At 37.0% G+C, this 23,240-nt stretch overlaps 1 protein-coding gene across 1 annotated transcript in view; it reads left to right on the plus strand.

Annotated features, from left to right (window-relative positions):
• Nucleotides 1-23,240, plus strand: part of Naaladl2 (N-acetylated alpha-linked acidic dipeptidase like 2) — an 835,422-nt gene that overhangs the window by 463,382 nt on the left and 348,800 nt on the right. The window lies entirely within an intron of this gene.

A 23,240-nucleotide genomic window follows, 5' to 3' on the forward strand; every position in this document is an offset into this window, starting at 1 on the left:
GCTTATTCCTCATAGTCATTGTGAATCAATTTGAAATATGTCTGGAAGGATTTTTCTATATAGAATTAACCAAGGATGTAAAGTCTACCCCAAATGTAGTCAGAATTATTCCACAGGTCTAGGTTCTGGGCAGAAAAAAAAAGGGTTCCCCTCTCTCTGCTCCTTGATTTGTGGAGATATGAAGAGTCTCAGCCACAAGCATCCATGAACTCTGTCCCCTTGGTGATAAAAGAAACCCTTTCAAACCATAAGCCAGAATCAAACCGTGAGTCCAAATCAAACCTTGTTGTTGCTTCTGGTCAGATGGTTTTTCAGAACAATGAGAAAACTAGCATGCATTACATTAAGGTCATTTTTTCTTGATTTTATTTATTATTTTTTAAAAAGAAAAACTGTCTTTTTCATTAAACATATCAATTCAAGTTCCCACTCACTCCCCTCCTCCCATTCATCCACCTTTCTCCCACCCCACCCCATCCACTCCTCAGAGAGGGTAAAGCACATTGCTTTGAGGAAGTTTCAAGGCCCTCCCTACAGAATTATTACAAAAGTTAAATTACTTGTACTTTTCTCTGTAATGAGAAAAAGAAGCATGTGTTTTGAATTAAGTGACAAACTGCTTCTCTACAAGTTTCTTAAAATATTGTCATTTATGAATGATTTTTATGTTTTAATTCTGTAAGTAATTAAAATCAACCTTTTGAATAAGTCTTCAGTCAAGTAGATTTTGAATAATTCTTGAATCAAATGACTTTCACATATACACTCATCATAAATATGATTTTTTTCACATAGATACATGGAGTCTAAATGTAAATTCAAATGAAATTCATAACAGACTGTTTGGCTTAGAATGCTTACATAGTAAGTACTGATACCAGTGCTACTTCCAGCATGGCTCCAGGGTCAGACCTGACTGTGCAGCAAGCAGTTGAAGAAAGGACAAACCCATGGACACACAGAAGCTGAACTCAGGTGCAAGGGTTCTCTGATGGAGAAACTTCAGTGCCATAGGATTTCAGCATATTTGCTATATAGGTTGAACATGGATGTGGGGTTATTTCATACAGCTTCTCATTATAGGCAGATCAAAAAGGAGGCAGTGTTGAAGGTTTACAGATGAGCAAAGAGGCACATTCAGATACTCTCTGTAGGGGAATCTGTGTAAGGGAGCGGTCTTCAGATCATGAATGATGAGGGGAACACAGAGGATGATATGGAGGACATTGCCTGCACTCTGTCTCAACGTCCTACCTGAACCAGAGGAAGGCTTTTCCATCCTTCTGAACCTCACCTCAGGCAGGAAGGCTTTGCCATTTTACCGTGGGTTTGTGGTTAAGGTCTTTGACATAGCTATGGCCATGTCAACAACACGTGTTCATTCGGGACTTCATCATTCAAATCCCACAGTTTTCTACTCTCTACAACAAAGATATATTATACATTCTTTAATCATGGAAAACTTTATTTCTTTGCCTAACAACCTCACCACCTAAAAAAAAAGATAAGTAGAAATTTCTTACTTATCATAATTTTAAGTTATAAAAATGTAAATATGCATGAGCTATGGGTGAATTTTAGCCAACTTAATATGAATGCAATTCTTTTTTCTTAGTTTTAAGCATAATATAATCATGTATATTGGCACAGAGTCCACTATAACATAATGAGATTATGCACTTGTTTACTTGTTCTTTATTGGATAAATGCAAAGTATAACAGCAAAACTATTAACAGAAGTTTTGAGTCAGATTCATATTTCAAAAGGAATTTTCAGAAGTATTGTTGAAAACAAATGTTCATTAGACAGAAGATGCATATATTATTTAAAATTATAAACTACTGAAGAACCAAAAACACATGTACGTGTGTATGTGTGTGTGTGTGTGTGTGTGTGTGTGTGTGTGAATGTGTATTCAACTTAGAAATAGGGAAAGGTTTTGCACATTCTCATGTCTTGTTTATCAGATAATAAATTTGAATTTCTTAAGTGAACCATAAGTCATTAAAAGCAATGCCTAAAGCATTCGCGGTGGGGGAGACATGTTTAAAATAGGAGCTTCCGGGAGGAGAATTTGACATGCAGAGGGCTGAACTCATATAGATTGCTTTTTATTCCAACTTTACTGCCCTTTCATTATATGTAATATATGCTTGTACACATACAATATCTATGAGAATGTTTCTTAAAACTTGAGTATACCTTGAAAGCCTGCCCTGGTTATATTTAAAGACCAAAGATGTTTAAGATTTTGTCCACTGGATAATAGCACAGAGAACTGTGCAGCAGCAAATGGCACAGCAGAAAGTTCACAGAATGTAGACTCTTCTGTCATACTGATTTACTTTTTATTCAAGAAATGTTTAGGGTGTATGCACACATGTGCCAGCCACTCTGTTAAAGCTGGAGAAAACATTGCAAACAAAAGTACATATTATCTTTCCTCCAAGAGCTTCCAGGCTACAAGTCAAGACTGCTAGTCAAAAAAATTCTTCAAGTAAATGAAGAATTTTACTATATGGTACACTTTGCCTATAGAGCAGGTAGTTTTGATGTAGGCACAGGCAAAAATCACAGAAGACTTTGTTGAGCAATAATTAGTAGTCTTTGAAACAAACGTTATCTTAGAGAACTTGTAGGACTACAATATGGAAATTATGAGACATGCATTACAATCTTATGAAGAAAAATGTATGCAAGAATGGAAGAAATTAAGGAAGTACTCTTGATCTACACCAGACTAAGTCAGTCAAAACTTCAGCACGAGTAGGGGAGGGGCTTACAAGTTCACAACCCTAAATGAGGAGCTATTGGTAGTTGAGAGTTGCTGGGAGAAAATAATCATGGATATGACTCCTGATTCGCTTCCCATGTAAAAGTAGTGGTCCACCCAGATTAGTATACATATGTGCAGTACTCATAGGGACCTTTTAAAAGAGGTTGTGAAATTGGGAGGGTGCAACATGTTGGAAGTCTAGGAGGGGTTGTAAAGGGAATGTATGTGATAAAAATGCATTGTACTCAGATATAAAATCCTATAATAATGTTTTTATCCTGAATAGAGAACTTGAAGGCGAACATGATGATCTTTGAAAAAAAATAATGGCACAGTAGTCATAGGTCATGTTCCGGACTCTAGTCTTAAGCGTAGTGCAGTAAGAAACTATTGAAATGTTGTAAAGATCACATACTTCAAAAACGTTATTTTGGTTACAGTTTTGAAGACAGATTAGGAGAGCAGGTAGTGAAACAAAGAAAGGTAGTTCAGGAGTAATAGCTTCCTCAAGTACAAGGAGTGGTCAAAATTTAAATAAGTAGATGGCATCAATAACGAATATCATTTTATCCAGTGAACTAGACTGATGAGGTAACCCATTTATCCATTATGCCATGTATTGGTGGGTGGCAAAAAGGGACACTCTACTAAGGAAAGACAATGATGAAGTGAGGAACTGCCTGAAATTCTACTCTTCATTTGTTTAGTGAAGAGCAGTGTAATAATTTTGTGTATGCAGTAAAAGAGATAGTGTTTTCTGTTGTACATAGTGTACTAGAGTTCAAAGGAGAAAGAAGATGGCAGGCAGTAGATTGATAGAATGTGTCAGCTCCATTTCTATTCAAAGTGAAGTCTCGTGTCCAGATGAAATGTTTATCTGGACAAAAGAGGTTAAAAATAGAATATGAGTGTAAGTGAGGGAATTGGGGACTCTCCAACCTGTAACAAAACTATTTACAGATGTTGAATAAACAAAGACAAGAGAATGACTCGCCTTGGCAGCATCATGTCATTATGAAAAATGTAAGAAATATGACTATGAAAATCCATTTATGTTTAAAAAAACTGCACAAATTCAGAAAAAGGTTTTTCCTTTGATAATGAACTATTTCCCAAACAATCATGTCATATCAGAGACTAACTTGTCATATGGCTTGATAGCAGTAATGTAGGTCTTCAGAACCACAGTGATTCACTACGTTTAGCTACAAGAAGGTATAGGCAAGAAGCCAAGGTTTGGTCCCCAGATACCATAAGTTGAAAGACTAGAGTTAAGAAATGAATTAACATATCAATGAATTAACATATTTCTCTAAATTAAAATGCTAGAATGTTCTACACAGTGATTTCAGGCAGCAAGGTTCTTCTGAGTGCTTCCCCAAAGGACAACTGTCTCAGTCAGAATCAACATGCTGTCTGAATTCATTGGACTTGAAGTCAGTCTTGTATTTAATTAGATCAGCTAATGTATTTATGTTGAATTCTGAATAAATATTTACCTAACTTTTATTGAAAACACTGTAAGACTTCTTTGTCCTCATCCATATGACCATGTGTATGTATGCGTATTACACACATATCATTTATAATTATATAATTTATAAATTAAAATAAATAATACATTTAAGTTATAGTCTACTTACAAAATCTTAATAATTTTCTTTTTCTCTGAGAGAATGTATGTAAATTTCATATTCTTCCACTGTGTTCACAAACATTTGGTACTGGAATTTGGAACAAGAATATCTTTAGTTAATGGTATGTAATATAGGACAGAAAACAGTACTACAACACATAACAATTTAGCCAAGCTGTGTGTTGGTTTTTCTTGATATAATTAGGATAAAGGTCATTCTCAGACACTAGTTTTATTTTTAAAAACCAAATTTCAGCACTTTCATTATAAAATACCAAAATATGAAAAAAGTCCCAGATGGTATTGTGAAAATTCTCATTAATGAGAATTCATCGTTACATAAGGCACAAATGAATACTGAGGTGAGTATTGAAATAGAGAGAAAATAGACAAGCTAACTCTTTACAACTGTGCACTTCCCTCTCATTAAAAATAAGCCATCTTTTTAAAGGGTTTCTCATAGATTCAAACACTAGGATATTTGTGTCAAATTCTAATTCCTGTTGTGCCTAGGAACCACATGATTTATTTTTCATTAAAATAGATGAACCATGTATTATATGGAAATTATATGGTAGGAATGTAATCAATAACTTAAATGAATTTATCATTTAGAAATTGCTCTAATGCAAACAGTTCTCAACATCTTGCTACCAGGAAGGCTATCACAGAGGTCTTAGAAAATAGATATTCAAAGAGAAAAGTTAATGCCTCAAATCACACTTCAACATGAATTCAAAGCATACCGAAAAGCTGGTGTGAAGAGAAAGGTTACCATACCAGCCCAAGACACAAAAAGGTCTTCATTGTGCCTCCTATCACCTGCCATGGGTTTATGAGTTATGGTTTTAAGTTAGGGGAACTACAGGTAAGGATAAAGAGTTGCTCAATATCATGTGTGTGCTTCATAGTAAGGAATCAAGAGTAATATGCCTCATCAGTAGCTATAGCTGACCAGCAAGTCTATGAACTTATTTGTATGTCTTGGTTAAGAACACAGGGAACAAGAATGCTTCTCAACAACTTGTAACAGATTAAGGCAATATGAATGTTGGCTGCTTATGCATTTTACCAAATAAATTCTTTTTTTTTTTTTTTTTTTTGGTTTTTTGAGACAGGGTTTCTCTGTGGTTTTGGAGCCTGTCCTGGAACTAGCTCTTGTAGACCAGGCTGATCTCGAATTCACAGAGATCCGTCTGCCTCTGCCTCCCAAGTGCTGGGATTAAAGGCATGCGCCACCACCGCCCAGCTTACCAAATAAATTCTTAGTTTGTTATGTCTTATATGTATTTTCAACCATATTTGATTAGGTATCTCCTAATTTAACACATATATATTTATTAACACATGTATCTGCTCTTCTTTAATACATATATAATTATTAATTATTACTTAATTTGAAATACCTTAATATGCTATGTTTATATTTTTGAATAATAAGATTATTTACCTTTTAAAAATAAAATTATGCCTTTAATCCCAGCACTTGGGAGGCAGGAGCAGGCAGATCTCTGTGAGTTCGAGGCCAGCCTGGCCTACAAGAACTAGTTCCAGGACAGGCTCCAAAGCTACGGAGAAACCTTGTCTCAAAAAACAAAAATAATAAAAAATAAACATTCTCAAATTAAGTTCTTTTCCAAAATTGAAAGGCAAAACTCTTCCCTTTGTTATGACATTAATAAAACAGGCTACACTTTAGTGTTGTTTTCAAAATTCAAAAATTGACTTTGGAATGCACTAAATATTCTTAAAAATGTGATAAATAAAAAATTAATAATAAATAAAGAAAAAATAATGATAAATAAGAAAATAATAAACTGTGTAAATAATGAAAAAAAACAGTCATGACCTTGGGCATAGTGTAGAATCAAGATCAAACTAGTTAAGTTTTACAAAGCTGCAAAGATAAGGAAACTGTACGGAGTCATGGGGGACAGTGCTTATAGTTCCTTTGAAACATAGGTTGGAAGAAGTGTGAGCAGGCAGAATATTAATCAGCCTTCTTTGGGGACTCAGAATAGAATCAACTTAGAATAAATGTTAACACTGCTCTGGATCACAGGAAATCATTTTGAAGGAGAAGTTTTCTGATGGGATTAGAGTTATACAATAAACCGCTTGACTTTTCCTTTGGACTTTCCTCTATGTCTTTGTGTAAATGTATGTCTACGAGTCCTTGTTTGCACACACATGCACTTTTGATGGTAATAAAAGGGAAAGAATATAGCATGGCCCACTGCGAACAAAAAGAAACATCTCCACCACCATTTTATTTGGAAAATGGAGGGTAAAAATTAACATAACCAGCAAAACAAATACCAGCAAACATCACATATAAATGCTAAACAGCATAACAGAGATCTCACTTAAAATATATCAAGCTGTAGTAAAAAGTAAAACATAATGTAATGCAATGATAAAGAGAGAATAACTTCTTCTAAAATGTGAGTGAGAGGTTCCTGAGGAGGACCACACTACCTGGCTATCCAGTACCAAAAGGTGAGGCCTGGAAACATACATGTAAGTTACAGTATATGGTTGGAGCAGGATATATTTAGCAATATATATGCACATGCATGTACATATGTGCTTGAAAAAGCAATTAGTGGAAAATAAGGCCATGACTTTGAAGAGGAGTGGGGAGAGGGATCTGGAAGGTTTGAGAGAGAGGAAATGGAAGGGAGAAGATGTCTAATTGAATCAGAATCTCCAAATGAAAATAAAATATATGTGCATGTTAAAATCATTGTCATTGATTTTATAAAGTAGCCCGCTGCCAGCAAGCCAGATGTAAGGCAGGGTGAGGCCAGAGGTATAAGGAAGTTATATAGCCATTGCAATCTTCTTAGCTGAAAAACATATCAATATGTGTAAAATCTCACTTCAAAATATTCCCCTGTGGTTTACTATCAGTCAGAAAAATGGAACAAAATCACTCCCTGCTTTAACTATTAGAGTAAGACATGAAGTATTTATCAAGATTAAAAGCAAAATATGAAATGGTGGAGATTTTATTGAAAAAGTGTAAGTGCTATTGTTCATAATTAGATAAAGAAAAAGTATTTACTATTAGCACATCCTCTGTTCTCTGAAGACTGATATTTCTAATACTTATATCAACAATTCATAACTTGAAATAGTGATGTGAAAACCCAGCTGCTTGCTATAAGCAACTTTGAGTTTTGGTTACTGTCACCAAATGACAATGTCTGTGTTAAGAGTTGTGCTAATAAGATTTCTGGCATTAAATAGAAATAAGGCATTTTCACTTTTGAAATATTTAATATAGGAAAATGCTACAAATGTAATTTGCATAATGATAAAGCTGCTTAAATACAAGAACAAATTTTTACTGACACAAATGCTAAGTACAATCTAGCAGTGAGTATTACATCACTCCATGATAATATGACCAATTATACACTTGAGAGAATAAATTAATTGAGTGTTAAAATGTGTCAAAATATGGTTGTGATTCTATGATTTATGAAGTTTGTGGATAGTAATGTATAAAAATGAACAGCGATATGAAGCTGAGCCATGGTAATCCTTATGCTAATTATTGCCAATATTACCATTGAGACATAAGAGGTTCCAAAACATAATGTCACAGGCTAACCCATTTTTCAATTGGACTTTGTGGAACACTAATTTTTTTAGTATTTCAGGATATATTTGCAAGTTTTTTTATACCTGCATTTGAAAGTTTAGGTTGAAAACTAACAGCCTAATGCAAAAGGAATATAAAATATCAAAAGTAGTCTAGCAAGCAACCACAGATAATCAGCTTATGAAATATTCAATACACGTTCAATGCTAACTCCTTATGACAAGATCAGGCAATACAAAATAAGATGTGTCTACTCTAATTCATTACTTAGAAATAGCAGAGGAAATAATCATTGAAATAATTCTGAAAGTAAACATAATTAGCATCATTAATCATCAGCTATAAATTATTTAATTCAATAATAGTCCTGGAAGAAAAATTAATATTATAGTTATTTTTCATTGAATGCTCATCATCATAATGTTGTCAACTAGAATTCTGATGCCATCAAATGATTTAGAAATATTTAAGTTCAGTTAATACTGTTAGGATGCATTAAATTGTACATTATAAGATAATGATTTTAAGGAAGCCAATTTAGTACTTATCCCTGATTCAAATTTCTGTGGTATAAACCAATTAGCCTACACACTCCACATAAGCTCAGATCATCAACACCATGTTGTAAACATTTTGAATCGAATTCGAAAATCAGTATGAGAAAAGATATAAAATGAAATGAAAACCAATTCCTTATAAAGAGATTTTATCACTCTGATACAAATAAATGAATTCTTAATATATAAGACACTTTATTTCACTCGTTATCAAGAATGATAAATGCCTATAATTACTGTGGCTAAGAAAACAATTAAAGCAAGCTCTCAGTAATTAAAGCTAACTGTGCCAAAGTATTTCCTGCCTTTGGACTGGTGAGCTTCTCTTGCAGGTCTGCATGAAGCTCGCTTAGCCTTAACATAGTCCTTGATGCATGCTGGCAGCAGGGAGAGTTGTGGTAAAGTTACAGAAGTCAACAGGGAGGAGTGGAGGAGAGGAAGAAAAGTACCAAGATCTCTGCACAGGTTGAGTTTGGAGCAAGTATTAGACCATCTGGAGAGCAAGAGTTGAAATGGAAGGGATAGGTAAAGAGAAAAGGCATCAAGCAAGTCTTTTGAAATAAAGATTAAAATCTTTTCATATTTTGAAAGCCTTTATGAAAACATTGAAGTTGTTTCTGCCGTCTTAACGTTGGATTTCAGTCACAGTGCCTCAAGGCATGAAGCCCTTTACTGGATAAATTAGCATGCATTTGTTTTCTTATTTGAAACATCTGCTGAATTACTCAGCTGAACATAAAACAGGAGTATCTTATTTTCATCACGTTATTTCCAGTCCTTGCTTATTGGATTCAATGTAACTCCTTTTAGAAGTAATATGTGTTGGGCTCAAATTTTTATTGTATATTGGATGTTTGTGTCCTTCTCTGATGTTCCATAAGCAGAAATTGTGTGAGATTCAATGGCCAGGACCATTTCCCTGCTCTGAATAGTACAACATATAAAATAGTATAAATAAAATATATAACATTGCCTAACTTGTTCAGTTCCTCAGAACCTATGGAAGATGTCTTGGCATTTTGAATTTAAAAGTGATTGGTATATAATAGCCTGTTGGGGTTGGTATATAAAAACTGTGGGGTAAATGACTGTGGTTTTCAAAGTGAAGAGCTCAGATAATTGGAAAGGAAAAGAATAGTGAAATTGGGAGGCTGATTTTCTACTGTGGTGGCTGTTACTTTGACAACGTGGAGCTCCTACAATAGATCAATTGGGACATTCAAATTTTCTCAATTTTATAGCCTATGTTGAGACATAAAAGTACTTGGTTTTTATATATATACATTTTTATTGAGCTCTACATTTTTCTCTGCTCCCCTCCCTGCCTCTCCCCTTCTCCCTTCAACCCTCCCCCAAGGTCCCCATGCTTCAAATTTATTCATGAGATCTTATCTTTTTCTACTTCCCATGTAGATTAGATCTATGTAAGTCTCTCTTAGTGTCCTCATTGTTGTCTAAGGTCTTTGGGATTATGATTTGTAGGCTGGTTTTCTTTGCTTTATGTTTAAAAATCACTTATGAATGAGTACATGTGATAATTGTCTTTCTGTGTCTGGGTTATCTCACTCAAAATAATGTTTTCTAGCTCCATATATTTGTCTACAAAATTCAAGATGTCATTATTTTTTTCTGCTGTGTAGTACTCCATTGTGTAAATGTACCATACTTTCCTCATGTATTCTTCGGTCTAGGGGCATTTAGGTTATTTCTAGGTTCTGGCTATGACAAACAATGCTGCTATGAACATAGTTGAGCAGATCTCCTTGTGGTACGATTGAGCAACCTTTGGCTATATACCCAAAATTGGTATTACTGGGTTTTGAGGAAGGTTGTTTCCTAATTTTCTGAGGAATTGCTACACTGACATCCAAAGGGATTGTATCAGCTTGCACTCCCACCAGCAATGCAGGAGTGTTCCCTTTACCCCACAACCTCTCCAGCATAAGTTGTCATCAGCTTTTCTATATTCACACCCAGACTGGCAGAGGTCCTGGCTCAAGCCTAGCTTCTCGAAGGTCCTAGACTCACGCCCAGACCCACAGGGGTCCTGGCTTAGGTCTACTACCTTGAAGGTCCCAGATTCACATCCGGATCCTCAGTGGTCTTTGGCTCTGGCTTACTTGCTCAGCGGTTACTCACCTGTACCTGTTCCAGTTGAGTTCGCTGTCTCCAGTCTGTTCTGGACCAGGTCACTGGCTCAATTCTGATCTGCCGGTGTCCCAGGACTAGATTGGTTCCTGGCTCCCACTCTCGTGGAACTTGCTTCCTCAGGCCCACTCCAGCCTAGGTAACTGGTTCAGTCCCACTCCTGTGGAATTTGTTGCCTCAATCTTGCTTTAGCCCAAGGTAGTACTTGAATTTTTGCACAAATTCTTTAGGAATGTCAGATAATTTAGTTGCCTGGCTACTGATGCTCACCTGTATTAAATGGACTAAACTCTTATGTCTTTAAGTGATTATACTCTTTTGTAAAAAAAAATGATATGAGAATGCAAAATATATAGAATGGCTAAATAATTCACATCTTATTAGCATCAGATATATTTATCAACTAATTATGTTATTTATAATTATAATTAACAACAAATTTACTTTTAGCTGTTGTATAACATTGTTCTCACATAGCTGATAAAGTTCACAGCTGAATCCAAGTCGGAGAAATGTAGCTTTAAGGAACTTTAAAAGACTTCCTAAATGAGGCGCCGTGCTTGCTCAACTTTCTCTGTTCTCTATGAGAACCTAGTTTTGTCAGGTAGTTCACTGCATTAGATTATTTCTGAATATGTATCAGTTTCTTAAGTTTTTCAAAAATTTAATTGTATTTCCTATATTTCTGTTTCTCAAAAGACAAAACAGAACAGAAAATTTCTAAAGTCCCTAGCCATGTTAATATAAAAGTGATCTGTGGGCTGGAGAAATGACTAAGCAGTTAAGAGCATTGCTACTGTTGAGGAGCACACCAGCTCAGCTCCTAGCACCCACATGGCTTAAAACTCTCTCTAACTCAAGTTACAAAAGATCTGATACATTCTCCTAGCCTCTGTGGGAATAAGGCACACAGGCCATGGACTTGCATATATGCAGGAACAACACTATATATAAAATAAAAATAAATAATTTTTGAATAATTGTATTAACATGTTCCTGCAGAAAGCAATTCAGTTATTCCATATTATAACACAGCTTAGGCTACTCAGCAAACACATGTCATTTGCAAAAGTTCTTTAGATCTCAGTGTCTGCTGAGGCAGACCCACAAAAAACAGAAATCAAAATGATGTAATCATAGTTTGCTTTCCTCTCTCACCCTTTATATGAATGCTTTAATTATTGCTTTATCTTTTCCATGGTGTTCTGGTTATAAGTATTTTTTAAAGAAAATGTAATCTCTTTGTGTGTGTGTAAAAGTGTGAGTCAGTGTCCTGTGGAGAAGAAATATTTGGAGATGAGGTATTTGGACAAAAGGGGAATCACACCAGGTTTCATGGTGGAACCAGTTTTCTCCTGCCCAAGAAAAAGACAAATAAGAATCAATAAAGAAGCAGTCATAATAAAACTAGTAGACTGTTGCCACAACTACCAAAATGAGTTAGGAAAGGTATATCCAAGCAATAAAATCTATATCTGAATTTCTTTTTTTTTTTATATCTGAATTTCTTAACGGAAGATCAAGGTTAGGGTAGACATTCCAGACCTCAGTTTCCTCAGGTATACAACACATACACTGACACCTTGAACTTTTCCATGAAGGCTGTCAAAATCATCTGCAGGGCCTTGTGAATATAAAAATCAGTATTAGGTATTTACAAGTCCAGAGAGCTCCATAACTTCATTACAATGGACACATGTTTGTTACTAAGGTGCTTTTGTGACTCTTGCCCTCTTTGGCTGTTTTGTGGCACAGTGATTTGAATTTAGAATTTAGTTTGTTGTTCTTGTGGCCAGAGAGGCAGTTCATTGGAGAAGGGTTATTCTGGCTCCTATATTATGTCGAGGATACCGCCTAGCGTGGTGTGGTGAGAGGGTTAATGGTGGCTAGGGTTTGAAAATGCAGCTTCTAGGCAATGTTCACGGACTTTCTCAAAGGTTAGCAATCCTCTAATAGCTCACAGACAGCTGCCACTAAACACCACACTCCTTTTGCCCTGTTGAAAGAGAATAGGTTGGCTGCTGTTCTTTAAAGACTTTTGCTAATTTCCTGTATGAACAAAAATTCAAGGATAAAGGTAGACTAGAGCATGTCGAACAATCATGATGTTTTCTGATAAAAATGTTGACTATTTCAGACATGCCCAGATTTATTATAACTAAGCATGATGTTAGATATACATTTAGAACAAAATTTATTTAAACTTTGGAAAATACAAGTAATGAATTCTAATTTTAAAACTTTTTATAGCCATTGGAATTAAGTTATGAAAAGATTACTGGAGACATTTCTTTAAAAGATAATGGTTTAAAATTGATGTCTCAGTAATTCGAGTTCTAAGACACATACTCAAGAGTGTGATAACGTTGAACATTTCCATTTTCTTGGATAACTCATTGGTGGCTGGACTGCAAGATCTTTTAAAGCTATTTTAGGTTTTAATATAGCACAATTATCTCTTTGACAAAAGAATTTGAAAACAGAGACAAAGGGTTAAATCTAATTGGTAGAAATCCTTTGTTAGAATATCAAATACGATAATTATATTCTCATATATAGCATTTGCTTTCCTATTGGCATCCATATAAAATGTCAGGGATTTTTGTTAAATTTAATAGTAGAAATATTCTGATTATATTTAAGGTTGTAATTAGTTATATGAAACATTTCTACAACAGATATGGAATAAATCTTACTGCTTCATCACTTTGTTGTTATTATAATTTTCTTTACATAAGTATTTCTATTTCAAAGTCTGACTTTTAAATTATTTCATTTACTCACGCACATTTAATTGTTTGAATGCATGCACAGCTCAGACACATGCTTCATTTCCACAAAAGGTATACCTCTTAGGTAGGTGCCTTACTTAGGGTTTCTGTTGCTGCGACAATACACCATGAAAAAAAGACAAGTTGGAGAGGATGGGATTTGTCTTACCCATCAGCACAACTGTTCATCACAGAAGGACGTCAGGACAGGAACTCAAGTAAGGTAGGAGCCTAGAGGCAGCAGCTGATGCAGAGACTGGCTTGCTTCCTGTGGCTTGTTCAGCCTGATTTTTTTTAATAGAACCCCGACCCAAACCCAACGATGATACCACCCACCATGGTCTTCCCTCATTGATCACCAATTGAGAAAATGCATTACAGCTGGGTCTCATTGAGGCATTTCCTAAACTGAGGCTCCTTTCTCGCTGATGAGACTCTGGCTTGTGTCAAGTTAACAACAAACCAGCCAGTATAGTAGATAAAGCTGTGGTAACTATGAACTAGTAAGTTGCATTGCCCTTTCCTTCATAATGGCCCTCACAGTGTGACTCAGACTGCAGAAGATGCATTCCCAAGGAAAAAGTTCACAACATGAATTGAATCCTGTAACAGATAATCTTTAGTTCCAGCTTGGTGTGATTTTAAATCACCTGCATGACACACCCCTGGGAATCTTTGAAAGGATAGTTGTATAATGTCAAAGCCCGAAAGCAAAGAATTCAATAACAAGTTCCTTCCCCGATTCTAGAAATCCATGAAATAAGACTTCAATTTTAGTATCTGCAAAATTTTCACACTAAATATTTGCTACTCAAATAGAACTCAAAACAACCAAAATTTCTAAGCAGGATTTCAGTATTAATTTTTTACCATTCTTGGACTTAAAAACAAAGCGAAGCACTGAAAATGCTTAGATGGATGGTACATTCCATAAACATAATAGATTGGGCCTAGTGTTATAACTCATTAGAGGTAAAATTACACAAGCAAAACTCCCTAAGTCAGTGTCAAATCACTTAAAATTTAATAAAATTTCCAAAGAGAGAGCATCAAGCACATCCAGATAGCTCAAGAGTATGGCAGTTTTTTAAAAATTTGGAATCAGTCTACTTGAAGTTCCAGTAATACTACTCTTGGCTATATACCCAAAAGATGTTCAATCATTCTGCAAGGACACTTGCTCTTCTATGTTTATAGCAGCATTATTCATAATAGCCAGAACCTGGAAACAACCTAGATGCCCCTCAGCCAAAGAATAGGTAAAGAAAATGTGATACATTTATACAATGGAGTATTACTCAGCAGTAAAAAACAATGACATCATGAAATTTGCAGGCAAATGGCTGGGACTAGAAAAACATCATCCTCAGTGAGGTAATCCAGACCCAGAAAGACAAACATGGTATGAACTCACTCATAAGCAGATATTAGATGTAAAACAAAGGATAATAAGGCTATAACGCACAGTCCCAGAGAATCTAAATAACAAGGAGGACCCTAAGAGGGACATGCATGGATCTCCCTAGGAAGGGGAAATAGATCAGATCTACTGGGTAAACTGAGAGTGCAGGGAAGGGTAGAGGGGAATTGGGATAAGAACTTGAGGGAATGGGATGGTCAAGTTGGGGAAGGGCCAAAAAGAGAGAATAATGAAAGAGATATCTTGATAGAGGGAACTATTATGGAGTTACAAAGAAACCTAGGGCTTGGGAAACACCTAAAAATCCACAAAGATGACCCCAACTAAGACTCCTAATAATAGTGGGGAGGATGCCTGATGTCGCCTTCTCCTGTAATCAGATTGGGGACTACCCTAAATATCATCATAGAACCTTCATCCAGTAACTGATGGAAGCATGGGCAGGGATCCACAGTCAAACACTGGGTTGAGCTCCTGAAGTCCAGTTGAAGATAGGCAGGAGGGATTGTGTGAGTAAAGTGGTCAAGTTCATGACAGAAAGACCCACAGACACAGCTGACCCAAGCTAGTGGGAGCTCATGGACTCTGGAATGACAGCTGTGCAGCCAGTATGGACTGAACTAGGCCCTATGAATGTGGGAGACAGTTTTGTGGTTTGGTCTATATGTGGGACCCCAGCAGTAGGACAAGAATTTATCCCTGCTGCTTGAACTGTTTTTTGGAGCCTGTTTCCTATGGTGGTGTACCATACTCAGCCTTGATACAGGGGGAGGAGCTTGGTCCTGCTTCAACTTGATATGCCAAGCTTTGTTTACTCCTCATGGGAGTCATTACCCACTCTGAGAAATGGATTGGAGGTATGGTGGGGAGGGGAGGGAGAAGGAACTGTCGTTGACATGTAAAATGTATAAAAAATATAAAAAAAATTAAGTGAGGGAAGAAGTCCAACCCTAAATGTGGGCAACACCATTTCACGTATGATCCCAGACTGAAGATAAAGCAGAAAAAGTAAGGAAGTCAGATGGACTCCATTCTGCTTTCTTTGCTTCTTGGTCCACTAAATTTGTGAGCAAGTTCATCCTGTCACAGCTGTGAGCCACCTCGACTGGCAAAAATCCCTTGCTATGACAGATTGTGCCTCCTGAGCCATGAATCAAAATAGCATTTCTTCCTCCTTACATTGCTTCTTGTGAGATATTAGGTTAAGACACTGTGTGCAGTAATTAATTCACAACCTCTCTCCTGATATGCCAAATGAGGACTTATGAAGGGTGAGGTGTTTGGTACACTATTTTAATTTTTCATTTAGTTACTTGTTACCCAGGCTATGAAGCAGTTTTGCCTGGATCCAAGGACCCCCAAGAAGACCACCATGGAGTCACACTTCCAAATGCAAAACCAAGATTTTGTTTATCAAGTACGGGCTAGCACGGGTCCTCTGCCTCACAGTCTGACACAGCAGATGGAGGGAGAAGGACCCCATCTAATTCTGTAAGGGGTTCATAAAGACAAAAAACACAAAGTAGCCACAAATTTACAGTCTCAAAATACAAAATTACTTATCTTCTACCACAATTGGCAAAAGTTGAGGTAAAGCTCAGCTGTTAGTTCCTGATAGGCTATTAGTATCTAAGGGGGGGATAGCAACAGTCCCCCTGGTTACACCCTCCAGACATCTGCTGACCCTGGGCTAACCACAGGGTCTGCTTGAAATATTGCCCAGATGATATCACCCAGATGACAGGGGAAGTTGGGTGGGGGAATGGGCTGCAGTCAGCAATTTTATGTAATTTAGGTTTCTTAATTAGCTAATACTTCCCCTAAAGAGGGGTCCTACAGCCTTCAGCTTATCCTGGGGGATGGTGTATAGTTCAAGATCTCAAAAGGGCCCAGCACAGAAGTGGAATCTTTTCCAGCCTTTCAGTGATCTGAGTTCATATCCCAGAATCCATGTAAGAGGCTGGGTTTGACTCTGAACACCTGTTACCCAAAACTAGGGTGTAGAGACTTCCTGGCTAACATCCCAGCTCCAGGATCAGTGAGACACTCTGTTCTAAGAGACTGAGGCTCACAGTAATAGAGCAGGATAACCAACTTCTTTCTCTGGCGTCTGGACACTGCATGACATATATATATATATATATATATATATATATATATATATATATACACACACACACACACATCCATACCATACATACATGCATTCTTTAACACACATGTATATGAACATTCTCTCTCTCTCTCTCTCTCTCTCTCTCTCTTTCATTTCCTCCCTCTCTATCTATAGGAGGACTTTTTAGAATGGCTTATTACTGTACTCCAGCTAACCCAACAATTGATATCAATGAAAGGTCCAAGAATTCATTGATTATTCAGTTCACAAGGCTGGATGTCTCACCTGGTCTTCAGAATATGCCAGAATGCTAAAGGAGTAGACTCTAATGCCAGTGAAGAATGAGGCTAATTAAGAGCCAGAGCCACCGGACAGAAATCCCAAGGTCCAAATCAGGAGCAGAAGGAGACGGAGCACGAGCAAGGAACTCAGGACCACGAGGGGTGCACCCACACACTAAGACAATGGGGATGTTCTATTGGGATCTCACCAAGGCCAGCTGGCCTAGGTCTGAAAAAGCATGGGATAAATCCGGACTAGCTGAACATAGCGGACAATGAGGAATACTGAGAATTCAAGAACAATTGCAGTGGGTTTTTGATCCTACTGCACGTACTGGCTTTGTGGGAGCCTAGGCAGTTTGAATGCTCACCTTACGAGACCTGGATAGAGGTGGGCAGTCCTTGGGCTTCCCACAGGTCAGGGAACCCTGATTGCTCTTCGAGCAGATGAGGGGGGGGGACTTGATCGGGGGAGGGGGAGGGAAATGGGAAGCGGTTGTGGGGACGAGGCAGAAATCCTTAATAAATAAATTTTAAAAAAAAAGAAAAAAAAAAGAGCCAGAGCCAGAGTCAGAGCTGGAGTTGGAGCCAGAGCCAGAGGCAGAACAAGCAGGCAAAGAGAGAGAGATTCTATTTTCCATGTCTTTGTTATAGACTACCAGAAGATGTGACCCAGATTAAATTGTATCTTCTCACCTCAAAGATACAGATTAGAAGTGGGTCTTCCCACTTCAAAATATTAATTCAAAAAATTCCTTACAGATATTCCTAGCCATTTGGGTTTTAGTTAATTTCAGATATATAGATAGTAGACAAGCAAGAATAACCACCAGACTGCATTTATTCCATCTTAAATGTTGACGCTTGAGGGCCTGGAGCTAGGAACTACAGATGACAGAGAACATTCTTCAGCTGTCTTTCCATGCCTGAGTTTCCTCATTCTCTTACAGTTTCACCCATTTTTCTGTAAATTTCATGATTTCATTTTCTTTTTAGCAGAAGGGCATGCCTTTTGCTTTGTTTTGTTTTTCAAGACAGAGTTTCTCTGTAGCTTTGGAGTCTTTCCTGGAACTAGCTCTTGTAGACCAAGATGGCCTCAATCTAGCAGAGATCCTCCTGCCTCTGCCTCCTGAGTGCTGGGATTAAAGGCGTGTGCCACCACTGTTCTACTCAGAATGGTATTCCAATGTGTATATGTACCACAGATTCATTATTCATTCATCTGCTGAAGGACATTTATGTTGTTCCGTTTATTAGCTATTGTGAATAAAGAATCAATGAACATTGATGAGCAAGTATCTTTCTGAAGAATGCAATTTTAAGTCCTTTGGATACATGGCAAGGGATGGTATAGCTGGGTCACATGGTATACTTTCCTTTGGAAGATTCTACAAGTTGATAACCATAGTGACTGCAACAGCTTGCAGCTCACCAACAGTTACTGACAGTCTCCCTTTCATTACCCCTCACCATAATTTCCTATTAGTTGTTTTGCTGATTATAGATTATAGATTATAGAACTGCCCTTTTTCCTCTCAAGATAAACTTTGTCTTTGTCATTTATTTAAGACATAAAACTCCTGGTTTTCTTCTTTACTATTTTAAACAAATGTTAATACTAATATTAAACGTTACAGAGTATTTTGCATTAGTTTAATCCCAGGAGTCATTTGATCATTGCTATGTTTAATTTGTTGTTCAATTTGCAACTGAGAAACAGTGTAGAAAATCCTCTAACTGTTCTGAAATGTCTAGGTAACTCATCGTAGGAACACCATCATCTTTCACACATGAGGTTATGTGAATGCTTGTGGTTTTAAGTACATGTTTAAGGTGATTCTCTATTTTTCCAAGCCAAACTGTAGGCATTATTACTATAAAGGTGCTTTTCATTAACAATCGTAGGATTTCGGGAAGGTTGTGGGAAGTTGGTCATTAACAGTATAAAGAATTCCAAACTCCCTTCTTGTGTGGGCAACCCAAATCAGAAAATCACTATAAAACCACCCTATGAAGTTTTTGTATAAGTCTCTCAATAGGGAGAGTTTAGAATAATAAGTCTTGGCAGCTCAAGATAAGCGCATTGTTTAACAACTTGTCATAATGCTAACTTTGAAAAATAAAATTAAGTATCAGAATCATCCGTCTGAAGATCCACAGTCCTTTAGAAGAGGAACTGCTGCTCTTTGGAGAAGCCTCATCTCAAGGTCACAGTAAAGTTCAGAACACAAGGCACATTGGCAAATCCAGTTGCAGGTGTCAGGCCCAATAGGTCTCTGCTTTCAAGGGAGTTAATCTATGCTAATGGTGGAAGGAGAAGAGAACACAGAAATACACTTTTGTTTCCTTGGAGATAAACAAAAGTAAAAAGATTCCATTAGCCTTTAGAAAGTAGGACTTGATTGTAAAGAATTCAGAAAAATCGTGAATCAAAGTGTGCATAGACATTTATGACTTGAACAATGAGAATCAGGTTGGTGCCATTTTCTAATATAGAAAGATAGAATGTATGAATTTGAAAGAGAGCAAAAACAGATATATAAGATATTTTGAGGGAGAAAAGAAAAGAGAAAGGTTGTAATATTGTAATCTCATTTTTTTAAGAGTAAACTAAACTGCAGTAGAGGTAAACAGATTCAGTGTGGGAACTACAACAGTTCAGAATGCTGACGTGATGTCCAAAAACAAACAAGTGCAAGAGCGATGATGATCTCCTGCGAGTCCAGTCTGACCACTTGGTTCCAGAATAAGATGCTATGGTGTTAACACTATACCTTTGCAACTTTTCTGCATTCCTCCCTCTACCAACAAGTAATGATATTCCCTGAAACTGTGAGGTATGGAAACAAAGGAAACAGTTCATTGATCATAGTATTATAATCATTCCTATTAAGAGAAAAGAAGGTTAATCAAATAAAAAATGCTTTGTGGGTTTTTCCTTGTAATATTGAGAAAATATATGAAAATTAATCACATTGGACATTAAGAGTTGGTAATCCCCAGAGTTGAATACTTAGCAAAATTTTGAAATTAAACAATATTCTGTTTTTTGGTACATTTATTACCAGAGCATTTGGTTGAGAATGATGATAGAGAAGGTGATGACAATGTTAACGAACATAGAATATTACAAAAAAATTCCTATAGGTAAATGCTATCAATTCAGGTGGAAAGAAATCATAAAATCATTGTTAGAAACATTCCACAGCCTGGCCAGTAAGAGCCATGTCAATGTCCATCTGAAGTCTGTTTTGCTTTAAGCATTTGGACATCATAGAGAAACTATTTTTACAAAATTCCCTCTGAATGTGAGTGACAGTTGTATGGCTGGAGAAGACTGTGGATCAGTGAGGCAATGAGAGCAGGTTTTATCCGTACTGCTTGTTCTGGCTTTTTGGAACCCATTCTTTCAGGAAGGACACCTTGCTCAGCCTAGATATGGGGGGAGGGAGGGACTTGGTCCTGCCTCAAAGCAATGTGCTAGACTATTTTGACTCTCTATGGGAAGCCTTACCCTCTCTGAGGAGTTGATTGGGGAAAGGATGGGAGTAAGGTGGAGGGAGCAGGAGGAAGGGAGGGAGTTGAAAATGGATTTGGCATGTAAAATGAAAAAATATTTTTTTAAAGAAATAAATTCTAAAAATTATAGAAAAAGTTCATAAAAAATAATTCACGACTGTCAGCTTGAATTCAACTCTAGTCCACAGATATAGCCTTCTTAACTTTGTGACATATTATGTGAAATTTAATTTGAATATTTTAACTGGTTATTTGAAACTAAGATGCCACCAGCCCCAATTATATTAATGCATCTCCATACTTCACTACTCTCAGGACTTGGAAAGAACTCATACTTCAGATCCAACCTTGCTGTTACCTATAAAGGATTTTGTCAAAGATTAAAAATGCAAATGAAGTCATGCTCCTAGATTCTCCAGACTTGTCTCTAGCCTTATACATTACTGAGACATTCTTAAATTTAGCAATTAAATACCCAGATTTCTAAAGTTACAAGCGGATAGGCACATGGGTGTTTTCCCTGTTTGGGAAGACACATCCATATCCTCAGGCCTGTGTCAACAAAGAATGGGGGCCTCTCCATTGGTTAGTGAGAGGATCCTTCCACCTAACCTTTAGGCAGAACTTTGTTGGTAGGGATCCCCAATGTTTCTGGAATCTATTTTGTTTATATGATTTTTGAAAATTTAAAATATTGATGGTTAATAATGCATACAACTTTTGCAGTTGTAGATGACGAAGACTTCTCCCCCTTTTTGTTTTATAAGGACCTCTTTGAGATATTAGGGTTGTCTTTCGACAATCACTTAATGCCGAGTGTGTATGGGATCCCAGTGGTATGCGTAATATTCCATCTCTGCAGAATAATTCTTTTAGAGTTTTACTTATAAAATAAGGGCCGTTGTCAGTTTGACCTGTTGTGGTAGTTCCAACGCAGCAAAACATTGTAAGAAGTGGCTTTTTTCCCCTGAGTAGGCGGTAGCCCAGCATGTCTTAGCGTATGTGTTTATGGTCATAAACATATATTTTAATTTGCCAAATGGAGGGTAATATGTTACATCTGTTTGCCAGAAGATATTAGGTCCTAACTCTCTTGAGTTCACCCACTGGTCCTTGTAAAGAAGTGGTGTGGAGAAATTGTTGGCAAGTCTTATATGTATGAACAATTTTCTTTAATTCTGTGGCAGGAATCTGGGGGTATAGGTATTTGAGTCCTCTCAAGTTGACATGAGTTAAATCATGCATTTGGGTAGCATTTCATATGGGCAGAGTTGAGATCTCTATGAGACAGGCCCCTGAAGCTGCAGCATACATAGCAGCATTCCCTTGGGAAATGAGGCCAGGGAGGTTTTGGTTTCCTCTGAGATGTTGAACATATATATATATATATATATATATATATATATATATATATATATATATATATAGGTTTTTCTAGCTTCTAAGAGCTTTCTGAGTTGTATCATCAAGGCAGAAATAGGATTAGCATCCAATCGGATATAGGCATAGGGAAAGTGTGGCAGTAGGTTCACCACATAAGAGATGTCTGAATAGAGATTGCAGAGTTCTGGAATATGGCCATCATTTATTTATACTGAGCAGATCCTCCACAAGGGAGAATTTTGGTAATCTTTGTCTTGGTCCCCACTGCAGGGAAAACTATAGAGGTAGCCCCATTCTTCCACCATCTGTGCAAACAGTGAGTGCCTGAGGCAGGGGCCTAGAAGAAAAGACTCGGGGGACTCTCCAGTGTAGTTCTCGATATAGCTTCACTAACTGGGACTCCCCAATGTGGGTATCCAGGCTCCCCAGAAATCCCCCCAGGGTGAGGCTCAATTGAGAACAATGTCTTGCCACCCATTCTAAATCCTTAATTTTGAATGGAATTATTAACTTAGAGCAATCTTTTCCAAATTGTTGGAGGGACGTGTCCCTGATTTTTATGATCATATCAGCTATTTGGTTGACTAGAGAGTACACTCTGGGAGTGCCACCCAGGGTGGGGTGTACCCATTCTAGTGGTTGTGACTGCTGAACAACGGCAGCCAGCATGGTCTTTTCTCCTAATAATATCCAGTCTTGGATTAGAATATTCAGATTATATCTCAGCAAAGAAGCCTGATGAATCTTGTTGGTGAATTCAGTGAATGCCTGACGACACTTGGGAGCAAAGAAATGATCTCATAAGGTTGCCTCCCTTTTAGGAGATTATATAACACATCTAGTCTCCCAGTCTCTACGGGTAATCAGGACCTTATCCAGTTCATTTCCCCCAGTATCTTTTATAATCTCAATAAAGTGAGAGGCTCAGGAAAGAGTATTTGCAGTCCGTTCACTTTGGCTTGAGTGAGTGTTAACTGGGATTCCAATATATGAAATGGTGGTATCTTTTGTTTTTTGTTTGG

The sequence above is a fragment of the Microtus oregoni genome, unplaced genomic scaffold, assembly GCF_018167655.1.
Source record: "Microtus oregoni isolate MIOR12 unplaced genomic scaffold, Mior012 000010F_ref0000083, whole genome shotgun sequence".
Lineage (NCBI taxonomy): Eukaryota > Metazoa > Chordata > Mammalia > Rodentia > Cricetidae > Microtus > Microtus oregoni.